Raw genomic sequence first — 18,972 nt, forward strand, 5'->3', positions numbered from 1 at the left:
TATTATAAGTCAATAGTAATATCGGTAAGGATAGCTATCATATTTTTAAAACATAGTGTAATATCGAAACGCATATAAACTATGGAGCAATAAATGAGATGAGATGTCTTTCTGTACTTATTCTTCCGCTCATTTCCCCCTAAGATATGAGTTGGCTTAGTTTGTATTTTGAACTATAATGAAAGTGCTAAAACCTGTCAGGTCACGATGCTCATAATTTTAATAAATAAATAAATTTAATAAAAAAAAATGGGCATCAAAATTTACAATGCCAGAATTATTAGTTTTATTTTTTTTATTTAAATTTAGTCGAAAACAATAAATTAATTTATTAAAAAAACGGCCCCCACTAAAAACATTTGTGAAGTGGTAGGTGATTCATTAAATATCCATAAATGTAAAAATTTGATTTAAAAAAATCGTACGGAAAATTACGATAGAAAGTCAAGAATAGTCCTGGATGTGAGAGACATTTAGGACCAAATCCTATCCTATAACTATCCATCAGTTGGCCGAGAAACTAAACCAGTCCGATTCAACAGTGCATTGACACATTTAGAAGATTGGGAAGGCTCCACATATCACAAGAGCTTCTTGATCTTCAAACTGAGTCGTTTTTTCTTGATTATTTGATAACCGGATATGTGAAATGGGTGTTGAACGACAAATATCTTAACTGTAAAATATTATTTTGTGTGTATGGTAGAATTGCAAATGGATTATGCATTATAAATCAGTTGGATAATTTGCACAAGAAAGTAAAAAAAATAGGCCTGAATAATTTTACAATAATATACAATAAGACAAGGCGCCTCTCCGTAGGGCAAAATTTCCCCTTAATAAAATCAAGGAATCTCATCCATCTTATTCTCCAGACCTTGCTCCTTCCGATTACCGTGTGTTTCCATCGACTCAGACGACGAAAATCTATCGTAAATCGACGTAAATAATTAACTATCGGGATATTTCGAACTTGAGCCTCTGATATTTTATGCTAATGGATTAAATATTTGACAGAGGGTTGGCTTATATCTTTAGAAAAAAAAAAAATTTTAATCATTAAATTAAAAATATACATTTAAGAGTAATTTTTCTGTTCCATTTAAAAACGTCATTCATTTCAGGTTTTACCAAAAATATTAAATTATTATTTATTATTACTGAAACGTGCAGTTTTTCGTTTAAAACGGTGATATGTCGACGAAATCATTGCTCCATATCACCTATTGACTCTCGGGTCATACTCTGCTTACGTGACAAATTTAAATTAGTTTTACCATCAGCGTTTGCTAGCTGGTTCGAAGTTACCGCACACATATTCACCTACGTAACATTGAATTTTTATTATAAATTAGACTTTCACAATCAATCAATTGAAGTTATCTTATAGAATGTTTAGATAGCGATATTGAGGATGATGGATCATTGACTCAAATAGTGATATTGAATACTCAGTTGGAAAAGCATGGAAAACTATTTTAATACGGGCAGAGGAGCAAACAGATTAATTATGCGCGTTCACATGACACGGATCGCAAACCGTTGGTATTTGTGCGTGCCCGTTGTTTTTAATATAAACACATACATAAACAAATACAATATCATTTATGACGACGCGTGTGTGAATGTGCTTTATATATTATGAATATATGTATGTATAAATAATATATTCATACGTACACGAACGTATAATTGATAAGACTAGAGGCTGGATGATTTTTGCGGTTTTGCGATAATTATGTTTTATTTTAAGTAGTAATGATTGTATTTTACCATATAATGAATCAAGCTATTTATATATTCATATATATTTATATATATATATATATATATATATATATATATATATATATATATATATATATATATATATATATATATATATATATATATGATATGAATTTTTAATTGTATTTATTTAGTATTATTAATTTTTATTTAAATTAGCTAATAGCTATTTATTTCTACAAATTTCTTGTAACAAAAAAAATATAAAATATGAAACAAAAAAAAGACAGGTAGATATACAATATTATAGCTTAGTTCTTAATGCATTTTTTGCATGCAATTTTTTATTCCACTAATTTTAGCAAGTAAAAATAATATTATTTAAATATTTTGTAAAATATTCCCTTGACTGCATTAATTTTTTTTACTTATTTATTTCAAGTAAAATATTTTTTCGTCAATTTTTTTATCAAATATAAAATGTTTCAACCAACTGTAAATTTGATTAGAATTCAAAAGTCATTTGGAACAAACAAAAATATTTTTCGAGAGTAAAGCAACACAGTATTTTTCACAAGAAATGGAAATATTTCACGGATCACCTAATCATCTATAAGTACAGCAACAAAACTACTCTTTGTTTGGAAAAGACGAGCGCTAGACAATACATTCTATCCTGCGCCTGATACTATTGTTATTCTGTTCTTGCAGTTATCGATCGCCAGAGTGACTAACTGGACCATGGCATGGGGTATCCAAGAAGCAAAGAGGCAAACAAACCACGCGAGCATCCTCATCCGCATAAATATATGACGCTTGATCACAGAGGAGAGACATTTTAATTACCGGTATATTTTAATTTTTACTTATAAATCCACAATTGTAGCGCATTATCACGCACCTATTCTTTTATTTTTTTTCTGGCAACACTGGCAAATTAAGTAAGGAACGTAAAGAAACGGTGATTGTACGGTGAGTGACGAACACATTATTCTGATATTTTACAATATCTTTACGATCCAAATATATAATGACGAACATGATATTTTTAATACAACGAATAAAATTAAATGCTAAAAACATTAGTAGAGGTTATAGAACGAATTTACACAGAAGACATAATGAATGTAGTAGATTCAGATTCTGATGATGATAATATTGAAGTGACTGCAACTGAATGTAGGTTGACAGTGAAAGAAAGGCTTTAATTAACTATCAAAAATAAAAACAGAAAAGTCAGTTTATAAAAATAATCTTTTCAGAAGAGAAAAAAAATATAGTTATTAGGAAAGATTTTTTTCGAAACCGGAAAAATAAAAGGCAAATATTTAGAATTGGCTTTTAACTATTTTTTGACAATACAACCAACAAGTGTGGAGTTGGAAAGAACATTCTCAACAGCTAGATTATTTTGCACCTAAGTTAGATCTCAATTATCAGATAATAGTCTTAATACATTGTGTTTTCTCTGTCATAATTTTCTTGCAAAAATGAAAAACGTCAACGTTCGGTAACAAACGTTCCCACTGCGAGGGTCCGTCACGATTTTATTGCTTTTGACGTGGATTTTTGACTTCTGAGAAACAATAATTGTTTTTTACGCTCTCCTATTGGATAAAATTCGGTATATATGTTCCTCATTTAATTTGTAGTATTATTATAAAAGTCGTAGTGTGAACGCCAGTTTTCTAAGCGTTCCCAATGTAACGGTTCCGTCAAGATTTTATTGCTTTTGACGTGGATTTTTGACTTCTGAGAAACGATAATTGTCTTTTAAGCTCTCCTATTGGATATAATTCGGTATATATGTTCTTCATTTAATTTGTAATATTATTATAAAAGTCGTAGTGTGAACGCCAAATTACTGAGCGTTCCCACTACATTATTTTACTGCTTTTGCCGTGGATTTTTGACTTCTGAGAAGCGATAGTTGTTTTTTGCGCTTTTCTATTGATCAAAATTCTGTTTAGATGTGCTTTATTCGATTCTCAATTATTATAGGTTATTTAATGTGGTTTTAATCAGATTTTTATACTTGTTACAATAACTTGATTCTACATTTACTTAATAACAGAATTTAGGTTTAATCTTATAGCAATACCGACAGATAGAGCAAACAACAGCTGCAACAGTGTCATATTTAAATTAGACTCGCATTTTGCCATGACACAAAAAAACCTTGATATATTTGAATAAGGATTCTTAAAAGTTTCTGGTGCATTGTATGAAAATTATTAAAAAAAAATTACAAATATTGTATACTAATATTTTTTACTAATATGTTAATATACTAATATGTTGATTCTTATGTGAATTAAGTATATCTTTATAAAAGCTTTATCATATCAGAAAAAAAGATAATTTTCTTGCATTTTGTAGAAAATGTAACGATTTCCCACAGTTAATTTCACATCACTGCATCATCAACGAACAAGTATTATGACAAGAGTTATTAAATTAAAAAGCAAATAACTAATTAAATTGAATAAAAAGTGATTTATGGAATATTATTTAAATCTCTCTTAGAAGCTACTACACAATAAAAAAAATGTAATTCACAATGTAATAAGGTTGTTAAGGAAATAAAATGTTCTTGGATACTTTCGAAAGCTATTATCAAAAATAAAAATATTTTATGTAGAGAAAGGACAATAATTTGCTCATTGAAATTAATTTTTTTAACTTAACTTTCATCATGATTGAAGGAGGTAAATTCTGATATACGGATATGATACTATCAGTCAATTATCTGAAAATTAAATCAGCATTACATATATCAAAGCTACGAAAACAGACTTCTTGAGATATTGCCTTTTATTTTAAATTAACTTTCACTAAAATATCTCAACTATCCTCAAGCAAAATTTTATTTTTTATATGTTTATGTAGTCTTAATCAGATCTATATATATAAAAAAATCTGAAAATTAGTTTATTACCTTGTATTTTAATTGTAATCTTAGCTAAGCTCGTAAACGATCTTGATTTGTCATCCTGTTTGTAAAATTGCGGCTATTGAATCAAACGACAATTAAATTGAATTCATTGTGAAATAATTTAATAGCGTTCGAGGGTGTTAAAACAATTACTATTTAGAAAGCTATAAGAATAAAACTTTATATAAACAACACATTAGTGACATCAGCATTTAAGAAAACCCAAGAATTGCACATTAGAAAGTCATAAAATATCATCAATTACCACAACATTTAAAACCTTTTATTTCATATGCTTTGAAACACAATTGCTTATAAATTTTTTGATATTTTATTCTGAATTTATATTAAACATACTTTATGAAAACTTTTTATTTCTGAATTCTTAAAATAATTATCAAACCATTTACTTATAACTACAATATTTAATATGTAATATATGCCTAATCTTTCAAAAGACAATTTAGTTTTTATTCTTAACATATTTATTTTCTTATATATTTTTCATCCATAACATATTAATTATTTTTATTTATAATTACTTCTACATCTTTTATATTATAAACTATTCTTATGAGAGAATTATCTACAAATTTTTACATTATTTATTACTATATCTTAATTATCAATAATCAACTATATTATAAACCGTTTTATTTACGCCAAAGCTTTCAAAAGCGAATTTATATTAATCCTATTTTTTTCAATAACTATTCTTACAATATTTACATAAGTATAAAACATATCTTAATAAAAAATAATCAATCATACATTTAGTACAAATTTTATTTAGTTTAACCATTATTAGTTTATACCTTATTTATTAATCAAGTTTAGTTCATTATCTATTTATATATAACAATATTTTTTTTGTATTTCGCTTTAAAATATAACAATAAGCAACACATTCACCGTTTCACTACTGTGGGAAACATTGTCCATATTTAAAATTTAACGTGTAAAGTATGATATTAAATTATAACAACCGTCGTACCTGTTGAAAAAACAACAAGTCCGTTAAAAAAGTATAATTTAACCAAATGTATAATTCACAGTTATACAAAAATAATTTTGAAATTATTACTATAAAAATATACTTTAAAGTTCGCTCTTTGTAAATTAATTATGAAGCGTAACAATAATATCGTTATATTTTATTTAATAAGTAAAAATATAAAAAATTGTTAATACAATAATTAAATCTCACTTAATAATATAATGTTTTAATTAATAGTATTGTAAAGTAGGTAATTGCTATCATTTAATGTTCCATACAACATAACAGTATCTTTGCAAATTTATCTCAAAATATGCATAAAGTAGAAATTATTAAAAAAAAGTGTTTTAAATATATTTTTAATTTTGTGATTTTGTAATTTTTTCTTTATGTGATATTTCAAAGTTTAGTATAATATTTTATTTTTACATAAAATTTCTTTATTAATGTAACTATTTCTCTAATTACATAAAAAAAAATCAATTCAGGGTGTTGTAATAAGCTTTGCTTTTAAGTAGTTGTTTGTAATAAAATAATATGCAAAATAATAAACAGTTTCATTGTAAGAAGCTTTCTGTTGCAGAGCAATTTAATTTAATTTATAAAAATTTTGTCTATGATTAAATATATGTTGCATTAAAACTAGATAAATTTATAGATTTAAAATAAATTTATAACTATGAAACTTAACTCTACGTTGAATGTGTAGTTTTATAAAACTTTTGTATTATTAATTAACATTTTTTAATAATTTAGATAAATGTTAAACAATAGTTTATTTATCTGTTCATATTTTGCTATATATAAAATATATACATTACATAAATAGTGATAGTTTTAGGGTTAAAAATATTCATATATGTACATACATTTTTATTTGGTTCTCATTATGAGATAGTCGCATGTTCTTGATACGAGATATCTCGTATTTGTTATATGATATAACTCATATTAGAGTCAAATTTAAACATGTTATTTCTGAATAATTTATTTTAGATTAAATTAAAACCGTGTTATATAATATTAACAGCAATTAAGACATTATAAGAAAATAAGAACTAATTTTCACTAGTTGTTGTGTAGATAAAATTAAATTGGTATTATAAACAATACTGAATTTAAATATAAAGCTTCTGATGGTTTAGAAATATGACACAAAAAAGTAGATGCTAATTGCAGTCTTTGTTACGCTTCAAGACAAAACGAAAACAATGTCTTCATCACTAGGAACCGCCATTTTATAAAAAAAAATACTCTGGGACTAATATTAATTATATTAAAAAAAAAATTGACAGCTGCCTGTGGCAAAAAAATATGTTATATTTCTTACCTTCAGGAAGGCAATATCGTCTATAATTCTGTCCATATCTAATAATTCTGTTAATTTGTTTTTAATCAAAAGTAGATGAGATACACAAATTATTCAGTCAGGCATGAGGTTTTTAAGATCTTAAATATTTCTTGCCCAGATTAAGTGTACTGAAGAATCTTTCTGCTGAAGTGGTAATTAATGGAATACTTGATCTTCTCTCATATATGCTATAATGTAACAAATTGTAACACAATCAGAGCTGCGTCAAAAAGCTACAATATGTCCCTTTGATTAATAATGTTTATTGTGATAGTACTACCTTGAAAGTGGATGCTTTTGAAGGCAATCTTCCCTTCTTTTATTTATTGTATAATATGTATAAAAAAGAGCTAAAGGAACTCATACCTGAAATATTATACATCAGTATATAAGTACATCTCAAAACAACTGTAGCTTAGTTCATATTCATTATTTGAGGTCGATTTTTATTTTTTTTATAAAGATATTCTTGCTATGCTTTTTTCCAGAGTTGGCCCTCAGGAATTTGTCCCCTCTCAGCAGGCACTGTGAAGTTGTAGATAAAATAAAAATCTTTTAGTTGCTCTATATTCTTTTGCGCTCATTTTATTTCTCATTGCTACAAGGTCTCCTTAAACATTCGAGATGTTTAACAACTGTGTACACTGAAGATTCAGCTTTTTTTGGATGAACACTGAGTATCGCAATGTTTTTTAATAGACAGGTTAATTAGATTAAGTATTCTTACAAATTTTTGCAATACATACAATTTCAATTTTATTAACTTTCCATTTAAATATAAAATAAATATTATTCATTCTAAACTCTATATGTATTTGATTCGTTTATATTTATTATATGCTATGTATTCAATATATTAAATTATTTATGGGAACATATCAATATAACTTAATTATTCAAAGATGATGCTAATACTTCGTCATCATATCGAAATATCTGTTCCGTAAGTCTTTGGTCAAATGTTAAAAGTATCCATTGATTGTATACATTTTACAACGCTAAATTTGACAAAAGTACTATTTTATTCCATTTTTCATCTTTCATTTCGTAGTCATTTGTATTATCCCACATGACGTCATAATTTCACCATCTTTAGAAATTTCTTAGTACGACCGCTGACGCGGTGCTCCACTTATATTTGTTATAAAATAAAACTGTGATTCAATTCAGTGATTAGAAAAGCAATAAAATATAATTGTTTTGTTAATAATATATTGTACATTGAAGTTTTTAATTTAACTAAATATTATTTTAGAAAAGTCTTATTAAATTTCAACAGTGTTATCTAAAACCGTCTGTATATTTAAATTAATATTTTCCTAAGCATGTAAAGATGTAGTACATACATAAGGTCAAAATAGAGTAATCCAGAGGTCGCGGGTTCGAGCCCCGGCAGCAGACTAGTATAAAAAACCGGCCCCAGCTGCAAAGTAGCATCTATTGATTATAAATTATAATACATATAATAATTTATATAAATATCACTGATTCACAGATTTTAGTATGGTAGTTAATACTTACTTAGATATTCATTATGTCTGATTAATCCAGTTGGTACAGATTAACGCCGTTGTAACGATTTAAACTTACGAATATCAGGTTACAACGGAAGATTGGAAATATTTATACTTGATTAATTACAAATAATACTATCATTATTTATAATATCATACAATAAAATTTGACCATTATATTTTTTAGTTTTAGGCTTACTCAAACAAACCAATTTGTGTATTTATATAATAAAATTAAATGGCAAATTTTATAGTGTAGTTAAAAATATGTGAATAGTAGTACAGTATTTTTAAGTCTACATTTAGACACAAATGTTGAAATTAAAAATGTAAAATTAAATATTGAATTTAGTATGATTAAATTATTGAAAACTCACTTCTAGTATTTAAAAATATTTATAAAATAACACAAATATATTTAAAACATAGAACATAGGGAAAAATCTACACCTTTTTTAGAGAGATAGCACTAAAGTTAAAAACTTTATGATATGTATTTACAACTCAAATATTAGATTATTAAAATACGGATTATATTTGCCAGTTTTTTAACTATTCGTTCATACTTCTAGTGAAATATTTTATTTATTTTTTATTTTTTAAAAACTGACCAACACACAAAGCACAGTTTGTTGCCATAATAAATAAAAACACGTTTTAATAGCTGAACCTCTAGAAATGACTCATATTTTAAAGTTAATTTTGCAGCTGTTGTTCAATAAATCGTATTTAATTTTTATTGATTGTCAATCAATACAAATATTATTTATTAATTATTCTGGCAGTAATTTATCAAGATAATATTTTTCTGAACTTACTTAATTATACTGTTTTTAGCAGTAGGAATATTGAATATTTTAATTAATTACTTTGTACTGATTTAATGTTTTTAAAATAAAAATTAGTTTTATTTTACAAATTTAAAAAAATACACATTTCATTGGGTTTTTTCTATTACATAGGTCCTATGTCATTGGATTATGAACTTTTAGAAACCTTTTCAATACTTTACGATTTTTCATAACTTGACGATTCATTTACTATTCGATGATTGATATATTGAAAAAAACGAGTATTTGGAAAGTCTATTTATAAGCATATAATTTTTATTGAAATAACTTTTTTACTTTACAATTTAGATAGTTTTTATTTTATACATTATGGTTATTGGATTATTATATTACTAAATTCATAATCTACTTAAAATAAACATTTTCATGAGCTATATCTATATCTTATATTTCTTGAAAATTCACTATTTATTCATTAGTATTAGACATAAATGTTTCAGACACTTTTAAACGTTTTTCCCATTATTTTATAATTTTAAATATTTTTTAGATTAAACCTAGATTTTTGTATTTTGACGATCTGTTTTGATTTCATGATTTTATCAAAAAGATTAATTATTTGAATTGAGACACTTCAATGTATAATAACGATTCTATTTAATTTTTGAAAGTAGTTCTATTACATTTTTAAAAGCTTTTCTTCACCTAAATACAGTTAGCATACTTGAAAACATAACTAGAAATACTATATACACTTAACCTAAATGTTATTTAGGTTAAATCTTATAACAATAGAACCTAATAAAAATAATAGTTCATTGTGTAAACCGCTTTTTGTTGTCATAAAGCAATATTTTTCAACCGATCGTCTGGTCTTTTAAGACTGTTTAAAGGTCAAAGGAAGATAGATTTTTTAGTGGTACTATTTGATATTAGTTCTTAATTCTCGTGTATTTTGGTTTGTTAATTTATAAAAATAGGTAAATTCTTAGACCTTACACCATTGACTATTACAAAAGAGAAAAATTAGTACATTTAAATGACCGCTTTTAACATTTTAATCTATATTTCAGTATTGTTATCTGTGTATTTTAACTTATTAGAGACTATTGTAAACATATTATTTATTAATAGATGCTGGGAAGATGTATTTTAGGTGTAAGGAAAAAGCATGTACAATGCTTATAAATAACTCTTAATTTATAAACAACATTTTTTGTGGAAATATCTAATAAATCCGCATTTGCAACAGTAACACCTTTATATTTTATCATGACACAAAAAAAATCACTAACAGTGAGATTTTTAAATTAGAATTCTTAAAAAATCCTGATGTATTTTAAAAAAATAAAAAAAAACAAATCAGCAAACATTGTACACTAACATTTTCACTACAGTTTAATGATTCCGATGTTGAAACACTACAATGAAATATCGGTTCTTAATGACTTGAAAATAACAGTAGTAAAATATTTGTATTGGCTAGAATGAGCAATAGTAATTCTGTAAATAAAAAAACATTCTACAATTATGGCGAAGCATTATTGTAAAAGAATTACTGAAAGTATAAAATTACTTTTTTTGTAAAAATATATTAGGTTTTGTGTATCTAGTACTTTTTCTCGATTTTTTTCCAATCCGTATAAATAAAAATAGCAGGTATTATTAATGGAATCAAGAAACACCTTTATAATGATATAATATTATGTATTTTTGATTTTTTTCTATATGTGTAATCAGATATCCTCCTTTGTCATTTTTTGTTCTCTTCAAACAAAAATTTCCAAGATGGCCTTTTCATTCTTAGTGTCTTCCTTTGATAGTAAAAAAATCTTCAATTGTAGTTTCCGCACTTTTTAAAAAAAAAATCAAGTTCAAGGATATATTTATTAATCAAACATTTGATGTATTCCGTTATTTGTTAAAAAATAATATCAATTAAATGGCTGCTTCTATACCTTTTGCAGCACCCGATCCTTTCGATGACTTTCTCGTACTTTTCGGGTGGTATCTCGTTTCAGATTTGTCAGCGTAGTAATATTTTTGATTTCGTGCCGAAACTAATCGGTTATCATGCGTCTATAGCGCTCAATGTGACGCCGCCCGACCACAATGCGCACCAAACAGTCACTTTTTGAGCATGTTATGCTCTCTCGTGAATCACATATACGGCAATTTTGCTTATCAACATACCCAGAGAAGTGGAAATGTGCCTCTTTTATTTAAAAAAATCAACATTAAATCCCTGCTGTTCTTACACCCAATCTGCGCAAATTATTCGCTGTCCGTTGTCTCTGGGCTACAGATATTTTGCTATCTGAATTTTATACGGATGTAGAAAAAGCTCAGAAAAAATGCGCCAAAGAGAATCATAAGAAAAGTCCAAAAGATGAATCGACAATGTCTTCGGCAACACCTTCACTTACAGCAGCAATATTCTTGGCTCCATCATGATGCACAGGCCTTACCCTATCTCCATCGCTTCCAGTATCTTCAAATTTTTTCACTACACTTGGGAATTGTTTGCTTTGTAGGACGATGAAATTTTCCATAATCTTCTTCTAAATTTCGATACACAGATCATTCAGAATTGTTATTTCTTTAGAACAATCAAACTATTTTAATGCGTTGATCCATTTTGTAAATGTGTTTTTTGCAAACTTACATTTGACACTTTGAACACGCGTAATTATTTATAGTACTGCCAACATAGGAAACTTGAATTGGATCATACTGTATGTTTTTCATTTTATATTATGCTAAAAAAAATTAATATCTAAAATGTCTACATAACGATTAATGATCTATGATTTTTTAAATTATTAACGATATGACAATAAATGTCACATATTTATTAAGTATTGGTGATATGTGTAGTTTTTAAATATTATGTGAGACTATATTGTGTAAGACCAAACCGAGAACGAATCTCCTTGAATACATTTTTTTGGTCCCAATATATTTGTATCCAGGTCCCATTTTTAAGAAGGTCGGTCCTAGTTCATGGTTTAAATTAGGAGCTAAAGAGGTCATTCAAATTAAATGGACAGGAGGTCAGAGATCTGATGACCCTAATCTGATACTTCGTTTTAATATCATAACTAAAGAACAGAGCAAGTCGAGGGATGGCCAGCATCCCCGTCGGGACTCGGATCGAGGTCAGCGAGGGCCGGCCTCGGGACCTCCTCGCGGGGCCCCACTTCAGTCCATTAAAACGCGCCGGTGCTGCCATCTGCGAGCCGGCATTTCAGCCACGCGCCGCGGTTATATAAATAATGCAGGAAGCGACCTTTGGACCCCGAGCTTCGAGCTGGAAAATTTCCCACGCGAACGCTCGCAAATCGACGATTGCCGACCGCTTCGCGCTTTTCGAAAGCGAAAAATTACAATATACAAACAAAATGGCCGACCGAGTGTCACGAACGGACGGCGTGGACGCTTTTCGACCTGGGCGTCGGCACACTTCTTATCAACTTTTCTTCGTAATTTTTGTTTGTGTAAGCAGCGCTTATCGGTTCATTGCTATTTATGTTTATAGTTGTATGATATATTCATATACTAATAATTAAATCTATAGCTCTTTATTTGTTATATACTCCCTCACAAATAAACAATTTTTGAAGTAACATTATATTAATAATTTTTGCACTTTTAACCTCTCATTTCCTGTGGTGTACGCTGAGTTTACATTTCATCTTATTATACAGACATAAATAAATAAAAATTGTATTTTGGTATTTCTCTGAAATATACTTTAATTAGATACATTATATATTATTCGTGACAAAAATAAATATTTTATTTGAAAATCAAATATTTTATTCTATTTATTTAAGTACATCTGGAAGGCAAAACAGCTTTATGTTAATACACCTTCCACAAAAATATATTCACAAAACAATTAAATACATTTATATACAACTGCGAGTATCTAGAATAAAGTAAAACTACTCTTTGTATGGAATGAATGTGCGATAGACAATGCGTTCTACCATACGCAAAAGACTATTGATTTTCTAGCCTTTTATTAACGTTCGCTGGAGTGGCCATATGGTCGTTTCACTTTTAAGGCGTAGACATGTATCGTAGTTGTGTACAAGAAGCGATGCAATTGGCCCGCAAACATCCTCATATGCGATTCACCAAAGCTGTTTTGAACCATTCAGAACCATGGCAGACGCCAGAGAAAGATGCCACCAAAGACCAGGCACATTTATGTGGAAAGCAGGTATGAGCTTTATAGTTTTATTTGGTTATACCAGAATTTCCGGATTGTGAATATTCTCTACTAGTATATTCTCGTCGACACGATTCGAATTTAATTTATGATTTAAAGACTTTGTTAATTGTATTTACTCTGCTCTGACATATTTGGCTAACGCCTACAAGTTTTAGAATTATAGCTTAATTCTTTAATGTTAAAAACTTTTATCATTATTGATATATTTTCAGGGAACATTAATTTACTTTACGAGGAACACCTGAGTTCCGCGGAACATTGTTTAGGAAATGCTAAAAACGCACATAGATTTTCAACATCAAGTTGATTTTTTTTTGCAATCCTCTATGTCTATGGAACTTATTTTTAGATCGTCAGTGAAAAGTAAGTGACAATGTTGACTCTTATAGTGCATATTGAACTTAGTGAGGACGATTTGAAAAGTATGGCTATTTTTTTATTATTTTGTGGGAAAAGCCAAACCTATCTTTTTAAAGAATTAAAGTATGACACACTTTATCAAAAGTCTTTTCAAAATCTTTGACAAAAATGGTACAAATATCAAATAGAAGCTTAAATATTTTACTTAATTTCTGGATTGCTTTTAAAATTTTAATGACGCTCTAATAGTTGTGAGCTTAGTTTAGTAAACTTGCAACGTAATCGAACAAACGTCTAAATTCATTGGCCATATTATGAATAAAAAACTATATATCATAAATATTTGGCATAATTATTACATTTGGAGATATAAAAACGAAAAAGCATAATTTTATATAACGTTTTTTAACAATTCATATTATTTTGATTTATTAATCAAAATTATTTTAAATATTATATAAATATAATGTTTTTTATTTATTATTTCTTTAATTATATATGTAAATACATAACTATCTGTGGTACCTCAAAACAGTGAAAGATCTACCACCGTACATGTACGGCGATACCGCTCAAAAGGGTTAATACTAGACATAAAAGAAGCGTACGACACCGTTTGGCACGACGATTTAACTTGTAAATTATCTAAATATGAAGCTCCTGCTTATCTTATACGTACAATATGCTCATACCTGAAAGGTCGAAGCTGTTGTTTTGCTAAATAAACTCTCGATACCGCGTAAAATTCCAGCTTGAGTCTCGCGGATTATTTTGGTTTGGACGTTTCTCTTCATTATATACATACATATATAATAATGACATTCAGACTTATCAATATTCATTGATGACACAGCCGTCATAACTAATTCTTACATCAAACCAATTAAAATTATGTTACAAAAATCTTTACAGAACTTGAATAGTTATTTTAGCAAATGAAAAATAAATAAAAATAAAAATGAAGAAAATACAATATTTGCTGTTCAAACTCAAACCTAACCTAACAAATTAACTAAACAAAGTTCAAAAAACTTATAGAACTTTCATTTGCTTTGGTTAATTCGTTTAGATATTTCGGCCTTAACAGGTGATCTGTCGCCCTACAACTATTTTTTGAAACGAAATTCAAAAATAAAAAAAATATCGACACAAGGCATGAAAATAGACATTTGACGCCTGTCAAATGTCAGTGCAGAGCAACATATAAGTTTACTAGCACCTGTTAGTAAAATTATATTTTCATTAGTAAAAATATTTGGCGATTGCATAAGTTCGTGCCCGATTTGAAATAATATTAATATTTTGATGAAAACAGTTTTATTCATCAATTATGCAGTCATCGCTCTTCTCCACAATTATTTCTCAACGATTAATAAGTTTATCGATTTCATTTCTGTAGAAAGAGCTTGGTTCTTCTTGAAAAAAAGCTCATAAGGTGCTTTTTGCCGAAATTAAGATTCTTGCGATTCAAACTACATTGCAGAGACCGAAATAAATAGGTGAAAATCTAAAGGAGCAATGTCTGGTGAATACGGTGGATACTGAAGAATTTCCCATTTCAACTCTTTTAGTTTTCATAGTGTCTGATGGCAAAAAGCTTTCTATATCGGACTTGATCGTTCATGTTAAAATCACCAGTTCGAAATCAGCAGGAGCACAGTCTAAATGTAGTTTTTCCTTCTTCATTTTTGATGTTTTGTCAAGTTACTGTCACCTAAGTACAGCATGCAATTTGACAACAACAAAAAAATACCAACACTGCCGTGCGATAATGTTTACCGCCACCATTTATTATCGGAATATATTTTCATCTGCCAGTTAAAATATATTTTCACTGGTAATATATATTCACTGTAACATATGTATATATGAAAACCGAACCCCTTAAATACGGTATTAGAATATAGATTTTAGTTAACTCTTAGACAGCATTTTAAATATACAAAATACAGACATGATAAATAAACTAAAAAAACTGACATGGCTTAATCTCAATATGGCAGCAATAAAGATTTAACAATCAATATTTTTTAACTCGATACCATTAGCTGATTTAACCCTACATGGTACCAATTTAAAAAATAAAAGGAAAACACAAAAAAAAGTTTTCAGCTAAGAGTACCCCAATGCATCACCATCGTGATGCATTGGGGTAATCTTAATTTAAATAAATAAATTGTAAAAATACCACAGTAAAACAAAACAGTTTTGCTGTTAGTAAATCAGTTTCTTGCTGCGAAAATAAGTCAAGCTAAAATAAGAAACGGAAATTATTTTACAATACAAAGGTGCGGTCGATACATGCTAGATTTGTATGTTAGGTCGATAAAAAGATGGCCTTTTATATTTTTTTATTAAGATTTTGGGTATAGCAGCACTATATGCGTTTTAAATATCGAGTCATTATTATTATATTAAAAACAATATTTAGTCAAATTAATATATCTTATTATTCATAATATTTGTTCTTATATTGGTGTCTTAATAAATTGAGCTTTATAACAGTCAACCTTCAAGATCAATTGTGATTCAGATAAGAATTCACCTTAAAGATAAGCTGTCTCTAATGTATCTACGAGTATATAAACAATTTACAAGAACTTTGGAAGGTTTGGAATGCCCCATTTTAATAATGATAAAATGTAACAATGCATAACGTTAATATTTCAAAATCTTTTACGCGATTATCTCGAAACATGCACTCGTTTTCTTCGCCTTTGATATTCTCAACGCTTCAAAATTGACAGGGCAATAAAATTGTTGAAAGATGGGCCATTTCCAAAAAATCCTAATTTTATGCCCCCCCCCTCCCTCCACATACACACTAATTTTGTAGATAGCTATTTTATATTACAAATATTTTTAAACTTTCTTTATAACATGACAGACGTTAGCCCAATGCGATACAACGGGATAAATCCAATCAGCACCAATAAGTTAGTGGTGAGACACCAGACTGAAATCAATCAATATTGTTATGCACATTTTTTTAAGTATCCATCCGTTGGATTAGAAAAATCTATAATGATTGATTGAAAATATAAGTATATAATAATCACTAATTTTGATCTCCTAGGAACGATATAAATTTAAAAACGCTAGGGTTCATATGTGATTCGAACATAGGCCTTTCAGGTATTAGTCATCTACTATACTACTAGTATAATAATTTACTGACTTATTTTTTTTTATTCCAAGTTATATCAGTAGCCATATGTAAACTGCTAAAAACTGATTTTTTTTTAATTAAAATTTGTTTATAAATTGCTATTCTTATTAAGTGTAATCGACTGTGCAGTGCATTTTTTTGATATTTTGGTAATCAGTGTTTATTTTTCTCAATCATGAATAAAAATAATTATGAATTAAAATAGCATTACATTTTCATTAATTATTTTAAGCTTATTATAAATTAGATACATATATTTACATGGTAGTAGTTAGTCTTGATAATGTTTTTTTTGTAATAAAACAAAAGTTCTTAGCTTATCCAAATGTACTGTTTTGCAGTTTAACCAAAACGTAACCAAGGGCGGAGCCCCGGCGTCGGTATAGCCCACAACTCTAGAGACTGCAACCTCTAGAGCTGGATCTGCATATACTTGTCCCACAGAAGGCCAACTTACACACAGAAAACCTGCGCCCCCGGATACTACTACTCAGCCTTCACAGTGGCTGCTTTATATCCTATATACATATTTATAAAAAATAATTAATAATATAAATATTTTTTAAATGTTAAAATCCTTTGGTAAACTTCTGACTATTAACAAACATACTCAAAATTATCTATGTCTAATAAATTTGAAGCTTTGCTTTATTTAGTAATCCAAATCACTGCTTTTAAAACTTGTTCATTGTAATATTGGATGAAGTAGTTAGTACAAGAATTAATTTTTATAATAGTATCATTCATGATATTTAGTTACTTTCAAATGAAATTTTAATTAGTTTGCTCATTTGTGCTGTAAAATATTTACATTACCATTTAATTTATATTCTATTGTGTGAAATGTAGAATGAAACTACTGCTTCACATAAAAGTGAATTCGCTTATGTTGCTTTACATTTATTATTATTATAACTTGAGTTGAAGTGGAGAGTTGTATGTAAAATATCTCGTTTCAGGTTTCTTGTCTACCCACGCGTTTAGTACTTTCGTTCTCATTTTCGAAGATTTATTTGTAGAATTGATTTTTCGTAATTGAAATTTTATTACTGTGGATTATTTTAGTTTTCATAATAAATTATATCTTTAAAATAATATAGAAAGGTTTATAAATAAAAAAGGTTCAGTATTGTTACATCAGCTTTACTGGATTCTTTCTTACACACAGACTTTATACATGATATATAGGTATTTATAAAGTAATAAGATTTTCTTTCTATAATTCATATGTAATTTATTAGCTCTGTTATATTATTAATAGTAATATTTTATATATATATAATATATAATCATAATAACAATATTTATTATTATTTACAAATCATCATGAGAAATGTTTACGAAACGACATAAGATACAGGGCAAACAGTGGACGATAATTATTCGAGAGGTAATTCGTTATATTGTCGTTCGTTAAACATTAGTCATATAACAATTATTTGCTAAAAAACCAGTCATGAATTAGTAAAAAAATTCTACACACTTTAGAAATGGATACCAAAATTTCACAAGAATTAATTTTTTGATTAATCGAAGACCAAATATATAACCGAATAATAATAAAAATTAAACATACATACATATAAAATTTCATAAAAGCATACGTATGGCCTATATACTTATAATATTTTTAATTTAACAAAAATAAACGTACTGTAATTGGATTGTTTTAGACAACTTCTAAACATGCATAACGTTAATGATATTTAGTAGAAAGAGCTTTTATTTTAATATAAAGTATTTATTTAACAGATGTATGTTTAAAGTTGTATATAGTTATTGATTCGAAAACTTTATCTCTACGTTTAATATGATCGTATTCCGACCTCAATATAACTGTATATGGTAAATCTTTGGTGATGACTAATCCAGCTTTCCACAATAAAT

General features: G+C 27.6%; 1 long non-coding RNA gene across 2 annotated transcripts; it reads left to right on the forward strand.

Annotated features, from left to right (window-relative positions):
* The first annotated feature begins 1,201 nt into the window (after positions 1-1,201).
* Positions 1,202-17,872, forward strand: LOC148228943 (uncharacterized). Of its 2 annotated transcripts, XR_015811698.1 has the most exons (4): positions 1,202-1,327; positions 1,400-1,551; positions 2,440-2,576; positions 17,427-17,872. It is a non-coding gene; the product is annotated as an uncharacterized LOC148228943 (long non-coding RNA). The 2 variants fall into 2 exon arrangements; XR_015811699.1 differs by lacking the exon at positions 1,400-1,551 and having other exon boundaries at positions 1,293-1,327.
* Positions 17,873-18,972: the final 1,100 nt, after the last annotated feature.

The sequence above is a fragment of the Plectrocnemia conspersa genome, unplaced genomic scaffold (genome assembly GCF_051122295.1).
Source record: "Plectrocnemia conspersa isolate PC_06_02 unplaced genomic scaffold, ASM5112229v1 ptg000012l, whole genome shotgun sequence".
In the NCBI taxonomy this organism is placed as follows: Eukaryota; Metazoa; Arthropoda; class Insecta; order Trichoptera; family Polycentropodidae; genus Plectrocnemia; species Plectrocnemia conspersa.